Raw genomic sequence first — 12,671 nt, 5'->3', positions numbered from 1 at the left:
AGTGCAGCAGCCACTGGGTCCTGAATGAAGCAAGGACACAGATGCTCCCTGAAGGTTCCAGAAGGAATGCAGCCCTGCCAACTCCTCGATTTTAGACTTCTGGTCTCCAGAGCTGTAAGAGCGTAAGTTTGTGTTGTTTTAAACCACAGTCTGCAGTAATTTGTTACAGGAGCCACAGGAAACTAATAGAATGCCTTATAAATACTTGTTCAACAGACTAAGTAGAAAAGTCTTGAGGATATAAAGTTTCCTTGATATTAATGCCTTGGTGATAATTAGCTAAAAATTCTTTACAATTTTTGACAAGTTAGATATGGAACCAGAGGAGAATTCTTCCAAAGATGAAGACCTGCAAAGAGGCAGGCACGGCCCAGAATGTGAATTGGGGAACGGGGTCTGGGGGAAGCTGGCCCAGCCTCTCCTCCTCTTGACACGTGACAAAGGGGAGGGGATACTTTTGAGCTCATCCCGTGGATACCAGAGTCAGGACGTTCCCGTATCTGCTGAAATAATTCTTCTCCAGCATCTGTCTCCCAAATCTTAGCTCGGCTCCTTGGACTCAGAGGGTCAGGGACCTTGAATGCAAAAGTCCTAGAGTAATTGAAGGTATTAGTAGAAATGGAAACTATTGACCAGCTATAGTATATTGCACAGGTACACTGAAGTGACTTGAATCAACTCGCACTGAGATGGGATCACACCCAGGCCTTTCTGACTCTGAAGCTCTGGGTCTGAGTAACCTCGCAGTGCGTCCCTGGTGAAGAACCAGGCCGAGGCAAGCATCCCTGGGGCGTTGCTTTAGCTTTACCTGGACAGGTAAGCCCATGCATTAACACCTGAGTCCTTCCACTAACTCTTCAGGAATAAACTACCTGCTTATTTTACTTCTCAATTTTCCCTCCTTGGAAATGAAACCCAGCTCTGTCAATAGAAGAACCATTTTAGCCCTGGCTGGTGTGGCTCAGCGGATTGAGTGCCGGCCTGTGAACCAAAGGGTTGCCGGTTCAATTCCAAGTCAGGGCACATGCCTGGGTTGTGGGCCGGGTCCCCAATAGAGGATGTGCAAAAGGCAACCACACATTGATGTTCCTCTCCCTCTCTTTCTCCCTCCCTTCCCCTCTCTCTAAAAATAAAGAAATAAAATCTTAAAAAAAAGAAAGGAACCATTTTATTCATACCCCTGAGCCTAGGCCCCCTCCAAAATTCCTCTCTTGGTATCCATGACTCTGAAAGGTACTAAAATACCATCCCAGCAGTGACTAAAAGAAAGGGGGCCTTCGGGTTCTTTTCGGTCTCCCCTCTCTCTGTGGAGGGTGGCTGGTGGCTTACTGCTACTGGCCGTGTCCTGCGAGGGCTTACCTCTTTCCATGCGGCCACTGCCCCGGGCTCTCACCTACAGGGCTGCACGCGGGTGGTGGGGGCTCGTCTGCCCACAGTTGGCAGCGGCCACTACACTATGCCTCATTTAAGTCTCAGTCCCCGAGCTAGAAATGAGTCTGCCTTTGTCCACACTTAACTCCATTCCCCAGTCTCAGCGCGATTATAAATAGCTCTGTGGGTTCCAGGCCAAGTAATTCAAGACTCACACTCTGGTCACCGTTTGATTGTAATTATATAATCACATCTGTGCACACTGCGTGCGTCTTGATGGGAAGTGATAAATACCAGCTTGCTGGCGCTCACGACTGGCACCTTGGCCGAGGTAGTTGTGTTTCTTCTCGTCCCCAAGAAACGGGTGTCAGGCCAGATGTTCAGCAATTATGGAATATTATACACAGGATTCCAACTGCCACTTGCAAACACCAGGGAAGACCTTCTGCTATGTTGGAAGTTGATCTTTTCTGGCATAATCTGAAAATATGAGGGGAGAGAGCAGAGTGTGGAGTATTTCTTGATTAAGCCACACAGACCAAATTAATTCTAGAGACGGCATTAACTTTAGAAAGCTTGTCACGTGCTTGAATGTGGATGGCAATTTTAATACTCCTGTGTGCTTGACTTTTAAATGTCTCGCTGAAGATTTTATTGGACACACATATTAATTTAGTGCTTGCTCTAGCAAGCAGATGCTAGTCAGGTGCTAGGGTGTATTTCTGGGAAGAGTGAAGCGCAAACAGAGATATTTCTAAGATGATCATCTTTGCCTGATGTACGATGATTTCCTGTTAGCATTTCAAATCAATTCCTGATGTTGATTTGGTATTAAATATTGGGTACCCTCCCTTTCCTCCAAAGGACAGAATAGCTAAGGGGGAAGGGCTTATTTGGACACCTGGTGGGCTCATCCCCAAGGTGAATGTAAAATCATGATTGGTGATACGTGTGCTCTTTGAAAGACTTATATTCCAAGTTTGAAAAAAGCAAAGAGGCTTGCATTAAGTAGGTAACTCGTGTATTTTCTCTTTGTCCATTTGGACGGTTGCCTCCGCACTCTTGGAGGACGCTCCTTACCTCAGGCCCTCAGCCTCCTGTGAACTCCCAGGGAAACAGTCGTCCCTGCTTCATTAGCTCACTCATTCAGGAAACATGAAGCCTGTCTTGTGTGCCAGGCTGTGTTCTAGACGCTGAACAAAATTCCCTCCGTCATGGAGCCTACATTCCAGGGACTCTGCTTCTGTGACAGCAGAGAGGTGCTGGACAGGCCTCCATCAGGGTTCGGCCACCGGGCAGCAGGAAGTGCGCGGCTCTGGCCAGGGCGAAGCTGGTCTGTCACTGCTGAGCAAACCACACAGCACTACCCAGGGGTGCGGGGGAGTCGCGTGGTGGCACTGGGAGCCCTTCAGAGCAGAGTTGCAGGGAAGGCCTCAGCAAGCTTGTCACCAGGCTGAGTCTCAGAGGGATGTGCTCTGGGCCAAAGTCTGGGGCCCGTCCCCCAGGATGTCCTCACTCCTACGCCCTGACCCCCTTTAGATGCCAGAAATAGCAGGAAGCCTCTCCCTTCCACATGTCCTTCCAGCGCCCTCTACTGAGAAAACTTAATACTGTGCTTGCTTGAAAGGAGAACCTCTTGAAAGAATTCTGTGGGTGGTCACTGAGCAGGACACAGAGCCGAGTGTGTTAACTTAAAAAGGCCTTTCAAAGTTAGAGGCAAACACACACTATTTGAGATTGATGAGAATAGCTACTGGGGAAGCACTGATTCAGGCAGAAGCCCAATGCTGCTCCGATTTGGAGACAAAGGCCAGGGGCTCTGATGAGAAAGGCAGGGGAACAAGTTCATTCAGAGAAGGAAGGCATCGCTCCTGGTGCAGGTAACATACCATAATCATGTTAATTCTAAATCATTTAAAACACTTAAGCTGGTAGTCAGCACATCTGCTCTCTTGTTATCCTTGCAAACAGTTCTTTGGGGCACAAGGTAGCTGAGGCACAGCCAAAGGTGATCTGGCCTGTTCTAACATTCCGGGGCTTGAGGCATCCCACGTGCGGGGCAGTTCTTCCTGGGTGACAGCTCCCGCTCTATTTTAAAGTGGCCCCATTTACATTATTGTTTACAGGTGTGCTCATTGCTGAGCGGCAGTGAATGGATGCTGTCCACCCCCACACTCCACTCTCTGTTAAAATACAGAAAACACAGAAAACACAGCCAGGCTAAGTCATGGGGAAATCACCCATCTGCACCTGACACTCAGCCCTTCTGAAGAATTGCTGGACTCTGGGCAATGTTTATGGAGCACCTAGTGTGTACCAGATACCGTTCCGGGTGCTGAGGGGACCCAGGGGTCAAGATGGGCAAGGCCTTGTGCCCACGGGGCTCGCATTCTCGGGAGGGAGTTAGGTGAGTAAACTCACACTCGAGAGCATCTCAGGCAACGCGTAGTGCCACGTGGAGGAAAACGGGGCCGTGGTTGGTCCAGGACGTACTCTCTGAGGGGCGCCGTTGAATGTGAGGTCTAAGAGTCAGAAAGGGCACTGCCAGAGGAACACGTGGAGGAAGGGGGTCTCAGGCGCGGGGGGCTCAGCCTGGAATGCTAACATACATCTCTAACACTCTAAATACGTGTAATTCCACTGACACTTCCCATTATAGAGATAAAAGAAAATTGTATGTGGTTGATAGCGGAACCTATTACTTTACGTAGGTCTGCGTTTTATTTTGCTGGGCATTTTCAGAAAACAGCAGCTCTTAAATCCTCTGCTGTATTTCCTCCGGGATTCTCAGCTTTTCTGGGTGAAATGTACCCGTGGCTGGGTTGCAGATCTGCTCACACAGGGGATGGGGTGAGAAAGGAGGCCACCTCTTGGGGTGCGCCCCTCCTCTACCTGGGCACTGGGAGAGACAGCCGCTCCCTTCTCTCTTTCTCCTTTGCCTTCACTCTCTTCCTTCCTGGGGTGGCACCCGTCTGGGCGGCCATCGGTGCCCTTCCGCTCCTTTCCTGGATGCCTCCATTCAGTACTATTCTGCTGAGAAGAGCACCATGCCTCAGAACTGCCCTCACCTTCCCTTCCATCTGTCCCCACCAATTCTCCCATCCAGTCAGTGACCATGTCTCAGACAGCTGTCACCAAGAGCATGGGAGTGGTGGGCTCCTGTTCTGTGCCAGCCATTAGAGGGTAGCATGCTGCCATGTGCTACTCAGTCCCGGCTAGACTGGGGACAGAAACGTGATTTTCTACAGGGGTGCCTTTGGCATCAGCCCCGGGCAGCTGGGAGAGATAGGTACCTGTGGGTCAGCTAGAGGATTCTTCCCCGTGCATGCCCCAGGCTGGCCCAAAGTAAAGCAAAATGAGTGCATTTTTCTTCTCGTGTGTGTATGGGATCCAGCGGTCTCATTTGATCTTCTGTCTCGTTAGACTTTCTTGTTGGCACCCCCCCCAACAGCAACAAATGAATGTATAAACAAAAGGTGATACATATGCACAGTGAATATTATTAGACAGTTTTCAACAGGAAGGAAATTCTGAAGCACAATGCGATAGGGATGAATCTTAAAGACACAGTGCCGAGCCAAGTACGGCCGTCACACATGACCTCCGCGGTGTGATTCCACCACCAGGCCGTGCCTGCAGAAGCCACATGCACAGAGACAGAACGCCGAGTAGAACGGTGGTTGCCCAGGTCTGGGGAGAGAATGGGGAGTTAGTGTTTAGGGGGGATAGGGTTCAGCTTGGGATGATGGGAAGTTCTGGAGACCAGTGCACTGCAAAGTGGATGTGCTCCACGCCGCTGAACTGTATGCTTCATAACCGTTAAGGTGATAAATTTTGTGTTGGGCGTGTTTTACCACAGTCAAAATAAAATCAAAAGGTCTCAAGTCCTGAGGCCGCAGACTCGGCTGGTTTCAGCAGAAGGAAGAGGGGTGGAGCAGCAGTACTTCTTCCCCGAGGCTGACACCCCATGGGGACAGCCCTAGGCTCTGGGGTGGCGCCTTATCTGGGGAATGAGTGCCACATCTTTCTTTGGCTACAGCAAGCGCTGTGTGCACAGATGCCTTTCTTCCTGTCCTAGTGTGGCCTGAGCACGGAGCTCCTGCTGGGGATTGGCCTTGGCTCTGCAAGTTCTCCCAGCCCAGGCTCTGGCAGAGCAGGGGAGCTAACAGCTGACTGGGACGGACCACTGGCAGGAGCAGGTTCTGCGGAGTCCTTGTGCCTTTTGCATGGTTGATTGTTGTTGAGAAACGCAAACCCCACCCCAATTAGCGGAGCAGGCATGGGGTACTTCCTTCATTATTCGAGCATCCAAACAACGTTTTGCCAACATAAATGGCAGTTTGTGACAGATTGTAGCTCTTATTGGATGGGTCTCAGCGCTCTCATTTGGCTGAGTCCTGAGCATATTGCAATATGCCTCCCCTCCAAAGACTTTGCTGGGTTTCTGCCATTTCCCAGAATGTATATAAAGAGATGGCTATTTCCTCTAATTGCATCCCTCTCGAACATATATAAAACACATTTACCAATTAGCAAGCTATAGATGGGTGGCCAAACCTTAAGTGTCTGATTGATTGACACCATTTCAAGGAGCAGGTTTCAGGAGGGCTACTGATTACCATTATATTGGATACGACAGATTATTTCACACTCATTCTATGGAGATTTGATTAGTCAGAAGTCTGTGCACTCATGGAGGGAGCAAAACTCACCAACTCGTGGAATCCTAAGCCATCTGGAAGAAGGACAGCCACCAGTCAAAATTCTCTGACGTTGGCCCGTTGCTATGGCATCAGAAGAAGCCTCACGCATGTGAGAAATGTCAGAACTGGCAGCACGTTGAAAGCGACAGTTGTGAATGCTGTCCGGACCAGTGTAGACACGCTGTAGAAAGCCAGGCGCTCAGCCGCGATGTTTCGCTGCCCTCAGTTCCCTTGGATTTCGGAGGATATACGCTTGGAACCAACAGCTAGGTTACTGGAGTTTGCCTGTCATTGATTGCACATGTTCTTACCTGCTTTTCTTGATTTTTAATAGAGTTTATAGAACGAAACAACCCTCAAACCACAGCTCTTCCTTCCCCAAAACATACATGTGGAAGGTGCTAAAGGTCGATTGGAGAAACACAGAAATTCACAGCAGTGCATGTGTGCGGGGAGGGAAGGAGGAGGGCGGTGTCCCAGTTGGGTGGGGAAGGACGTCAGCTCTATCTGAATATTGTATCCATCTTGCTGAACAGCAAAACAAATAGGTTAAGTATTGCTTAATTCTTAGAGTACAGGGGCAGTGGCTATATTACAGTTTTCTTTTTTTTGTTGTAAATTAAAAAATTATCTACAAAACCACAAAACACACTCATCTCAGGTCCTTGGCACTGGCACACTCGCCTGGTGTCCTGGCTACGTCCAGTTGCTCCTTCTCCATGGGTCGGTGGCTTCATCGTCCCGCACCTGGAAACCAGTGCTCCTTGGCGCTCTTCAGTTTGCGCAAAGTCCTGAACCGTCTCAGGCACGCCTGTGGTTTCAGTGCTAACCCACCCTGGTAACTCCCCAAACCGCGTTTATACCCTAGACCTTTCTCCCCAGCTTCCGCTCACGTGAGCCACCCTTGCCCACGAGACAACTCCGTGGTTGTGTCATGGACTTCTCACACTCAACACTGTCTCAGATGGTAATGAATTCCTTGCCCCAAACCCCATTTTACCCCTCAAATTTCTGTCTCAGGGAATATGGTGACATCTTCCATCACGTAGCCCAAGCCAGAAACCAGGGTGTCTTCCTGGATCGCTCTCTTTCCCCTCCCACTTCCCACAATCAACCCTTCACTTCCTTGCCTTGTTTCTAGAAGGATCGTTGCAAATATTTAGTTCTTTCCATGCCATAGTAACTCCCCTCTTCCATCATCTTAGACCTGTATTATTATTATATCAGCTCCCAGGTGTCTGCAGACGAGAAACGTCCCCATGCAGCCAGAGCGGTCCCTCAGAAATGCAAATATGGCCACGTGTCAGTTTGTTTGAACCCTTCAAAGGCTCCCCATACCCTCATCCGTGCAGTAGGGGGCCTTTCTCTCTGGAACCACCTCTCGCCTCTGCGACTCAGCCCTATCGTGGTGGACAGCTCACCACCCACAGGCATGGTGCCTGCTGTTGTTCCCATTCTTGTTTTCTCCCTCCCCCTGGCTCTCTAACTCTAGGCTAAGCCTTTGTCTTCAGGGGTCTACTTGGCCGCTTCCTGGGCAACCTGGTCCTCCCTGCATCCCCACCCTTGGTTGACCAAGCCAACTCTTGCCATCCATCCATCAGGACCGACTTCACCCTGTCTCGAGAACACCCCCAACCCCACACGTCATGCTCCCTTTGTAACACTTTACCTCTTTGTAACACTTGCCTGCTTTTCACCAGTGACTCCTTACTCATCACGCCCCTCTCCAGTCCGTAAGCTCTGATCTGTTTGGTTCGCTGCTCTGTTCTTGGTGGCTAGCCATCAGAGGTGTTTAATAGTATTTGTTCAGTGGATGAGTAAATGGGGGGTGATGTGGGAGTTCAGCGGAATACTGCGCGTGGCCCACACCCAGCTCATTCAAAAACAGGTAGGTCTGACTGCTCACCCTCCTCATATAAATAGGATCGCGCTGTATTTGTCCTTCTGTTAGGCTTAATCCACTCAGCAGTCTGTCCTCCAGGTTACTAATTCTGTATCGTACACTTACAAATTTGCAAATATTTAGTTCTTTCCATGCCATAGTAACTCCCCTCTTCCATCATCTTAGACCTGTATTATTATTATTATATCAGCTCCCAAGTGGCTCCAGACGAGAAACTTCCCCATGCAGCCAGAGCGGTCCCTCAGAAATGCAAATATGGCCACGTGTCGTGTTCTTATTGCACACACACACACACGAATAAAGAGGGCAGGGGGAGGCTTTGGGAGGTGATGGGTATGCTTAGGGCATTGACTGTGGGGATGGGAAGGCGGGCATGAATGTATCTCCAAACTCATCAAGTAGTATGCATTGAATATGTGCAGCTTCTTGCAAGTCAGTTATACCTCAATCAAGTGGTTTTTTAAAAATTCAAAAACAGGTAGATGGTATTATTCCTATAGAGGGCAATGATGCTAAGGCCCAGTGTGTGGAGGTCGTCGCCACCCACGCAGGGCCTCCGTGGGCACAGGAAGGTCACGGCAGGACTGGGCCCGTGGGGGCTGCTGCTCGTGGAAGGGCCAGGGCTCCCAAATGCTCAGTTGCCCTGAAGAAATGGTTCAAGTCATAGCTGGATGCGGATTTCTGTCCCTCATGGGAAACGTCACCTCGTTTCACATCAAACTCGGGGAGATACAAGGCCTCGCGGCAGGAGCGCTGGGAAGGGGCCTCGGTCCTCAGGGAAGACACGGTCTCAGGTCCCAGTGAAGGGCCGACCTTTTCTCCTTCAGATCTCGCTTGGGCCTGTGGGGGGCGGAGGGGGGAGGAGGAGGAAGAATGCCGAAATTCACTTTTAGGGCATGTAAAGACATATTTAGGTGTTTTTGGGGCACTGTTTAAAGATGTCCCGCGCTTCCGTGCGGTTCATTGTAGAAATCATCCTCTCTGACCTTGGACAGATCTCTTATACTTTCTCACCCTGCGTCTCCTCTTCTGTGAAGTCAGGCTATTTCTGCTCATCCAAAAGGCGCACTAGAGACTAGAAGTGAAAGCAGATGTTGTTCCTTCTCCTTGGCTCGTGCTGGGCGCCCAGCTGTTTCCTGTTAACCGCAGACCCCACGGCACGGCGGTGTGGAGCCCCCAGGTGTGTGGAGTCCGGATGGGACACAGGGGCACCTGCTGGTGGGCAGCACTGGGCCGTCACCTCGTCGTCGTCATACATGTGTCTTAGCTTGTGGTTGGAGCCACAGAAGGAAGGATGAAGCAGGACGAAGACCAGCTAGTGTTGGGCTGTTGAATTCTTCAGCGGTAAGCAGATTTGCCACCCCCCCCCCCCCCCCCGTGGCTTAGTGAGGCAGGGTGCAGACCCTGGAACCAGGCTCCCCCCCAACTCCCCGCTTCGGTGTGCAGCAGGGTCCTTACCTGCTACCTGGGAAGGTAACAATTTTGACCTCATGGGAGAGCTGTGAGTTCCCTTGAACTCATGTAAGTGGGGCCCTTGGGACACTGACTGGCTCAGGATTAGCACTTGATGGATGCTAGTCATCATCACCACCACCACCATCATCATCACCATCATCATCATCTTCGTCATCTTCGTCAATGAAAGAGTGAGAAAATCCAACTTCCAAATAGTCTGTTGGTTCACTGTAATCACAGGACTCTGTGTTGCTTGGCGTGACAATTTCCTTGAGAGTTAAAGTAAGTTTCACAAATCATGGAAACAAAATGATGGTTTAAAGGTCCCTGACGAGTCACCAGAGAGAAGTGCTGACTGAAAAGCTGTGCAGCAGGAGACCCCGTGGCCATGACCGGCAGTGAAAGAACAAGGGCACCGTGGGGCGTATCCAGGAGGCCCGAGCATCCGGGCTGCGGCCTCCGTTGCACTTCTGAGCGTCAGGCCCTCAGAACTGTGGAAGAGAGACGGGGCCCCGGGAGAAGCAGAGGACATTTCGGGAATAGGTATCTGCTTAAATGCTGAGGTTCTACATGCAGGTAGTTGTTATCCTCAGTTGTTATCCTCACTGAAGGTGGTGGTTGTTTTACTTACATGCAGGCCGATTTGTGCCATCCTACCGCCAACTTATTTTACGGAAGAACGCCCCAAAGGCAGGTCATTACAGGAAAGACATCCATGAGGATCTGAACTTCGGAGAATACCCCCCACACCACCACTTCCTTGTTTTCATTTTTCTTCATTTCTTTTACTCTAACAGATTAAGAAATTTTAAGTATTTAAGTTAGATAATTTGAAAATAAGTTCAGATACATAAATTAAATATGTAATTGTTCTAACAAATTCAAACATAATTGTTCTAAATTCAAACAAACTCACACTTAAGTAAAATGTGAGTTCCCCACCAAATTCTAAACTCCTTCATCTCTGCCCCCCAAGATCCCTTGGGGGCCTTTACTCCCTGCTGTCAAAAGCCAGTTTTTAGTCCTCCTTCCCCTTCCTTTCCTAACTGCACGCCCATGCACCTACTTCTCTGCCTTGACGATTTCCCTTTGTTCATTTAACAAGATATTGCAATTGTCTGTCAATACCATTGCATACAGATTGTTTTGAAAACAGCGGGGTCACACAGGAATGCAGGTTCTTTCCATTGTTGTCGCTAGCGGTTACAAACGCTGCTCCGTGACCACCCTCATCGCCGTGTCTCTGCTCCCCTGCGCTGCTATTGCTCCTCCGGCCCCTCTCCAGCTGCTTAGGTTCTAATCCCACAGGAACCCCTGCTCCCCAAACACACGAGTGCCTGCTCCTCCCCTGAACCCACCTTTTAACTTTGGTCATAGGTGTCTTCCCATGTGGGGTGTTGCATCTTTGATACTCTTTTACGACTCCTGTGCTCTGCTGGTGCAGCAGCCGGCTCTCAGCCTTGCAGGAGGCCAGGTTGGATTTGCAGTACCGGGCTCTGCTCTAACAGTCGGCGAGACTGGGGAATCCGACAATGGCCATGCGTCCGGCCCTGAGGGAGGCCGAGGCTTGCATCTGTGAGCAGTGGTCCCTCCGGCTCCTCACCACGCTGCCTCGACAGGGTCCCCTCCTTGTGGTGTCCAGCAGAGGGACACGCAGAGGTAGTGAGGACTGGCCCCAGCCCCAGTGTGATCCTGGGAAAAGAAAAACAAAACAAAACAAAACGACGCTGGTTTCTGTGTTTGCTGGTTTGCAGCAGCGAAGCCAAACTGGGGAGGGAGTTTCGTGTCCTCAGTTCTCCGACCCGCGTGTAAATGATCTCTCGTACATTTATCCGGCTTGTTTGCAAAGAACCGCCAGACTAGACTTTGTGGTGGCTCCAGAGAGTTTCTGCCAGTGTTTGTTATATTTCTGCAGCAAAATGTGGGCCTGCTGATAGCACCCACCTGGCATCTGAATGAAGGGGAAATAGGTGAGTTGGTTACCTGGGGACTGGTCCAGCTGATGACGACAGTGTCACTATGGAAAGTGGCATACATGTGAGTTCCCTTAAGTCATGATTGTTATTGGCATGAAGAATGTCTGGAAGTCATGTGTGGAAGCAAAATGATCAAACCCCGACAGGGGAAGAGAAAGACACAAGGCGTCCCTTGACACTCTTGGTCACCTTGAAGAGATTTGTTTTTTTTTGTATGGGTCTCCATGCAGCTACATGTGGACCTTGTCTGTTACCATGGGGACCCAGATTCTGGGCGAGTTCTGTCTGCAGAGTTTGGTGTAGGAGGGACTGGATGTACCAGCCTCCTTCAGGGAGCGCCAAGATGGCAGCAGAGGGCTGTGGCAGAGGTGAGGCCCGAGGGCACCTGTGCAAACCCAGCCCCTTCCTCTCTCTGAAATGGCGCCAGGGGCTCTGTGACCACTCTTGGAGGTGCTGGCCAAGCCCTGCCAGTGGTTCACGGGGAAACAGGGCTGTGCTCTGTCCTCCCTGGTCTGCTGGCTGCTCCGCCAACATGCATGTACTCTCATGTCCTCCCAGCTCCCCCTGGTTGCACTGGCTTTCTCCCAGGAATGCTTTCCCCACCTTGGGCATATGGCCAGGTCTAACCGTCAGCTCACAGAGATGTTCTGGAAGACGTCTGTCTTGGTCCCCTGTGCCCCTTCCTCTGGCGTCATGTGAGTTAGGTCACCTATGCGCTCCTGTAACATCCTATCCTCATCTTGCGCTGTCTGCTGCCTCCCTTTCTCTAGGGTGGAGGTTCTGTAGGCATTTCTATGCTTTTAGCCTCTAGTTGGTAACTCGCACAAAGAAGGGAATAGATGCTTGTTTCGATGGATGGATGAAGGGACAGCCCAGAGCCCTGAGTGAGACAGGTCTCTGGGCCGACGTGGAGAGCGAACGCTACAGCAGAACTTGCTGATGCCTGCTGGGCGGGAAGCTGGATGGTGGGGTGCAGCCCAGAGGTTATGTCCAGGCTGGGACGTAGATAGTATGTGATGATATGTTGATGGTTGTGATGTGTAGAATCGTTTGCATACCTGCTAAGTGGTGCTCATTAAATAGATGTTTCCTTGGCCATTTGTCTTGACATTGAAGTGTCGTTGTGGGCGCAGGACAGGGGCCCCTACAGGAAGTTGTTTTGGAAAGATCTCTGCTGTGCCCACCCAGAGAAAGACGCTCCCCAAGGAGAGCTGTAGCAACTTAGCACAGACCTGCCGGTGGGGAAGGGTGGTATAGACACGA

This window comes from Desmodus rotundus, chromosome 2, assembly GCF_022682495.2.
Source record: "Desmodus rotundus isolate HL8 chromosome 2, HLdesRot8A.1, whole genome shotgun sequence".
Taxonomy (NCBI): domain Eukaryota; kingdom Metazoa; phylum Chordata; class Mammalia; order Chiroptera; family Phyllostomidae; genus Desmodus; species Desmodus rotundus.
Note: the sequence above shows the minus strand (reverse complement) of the source record.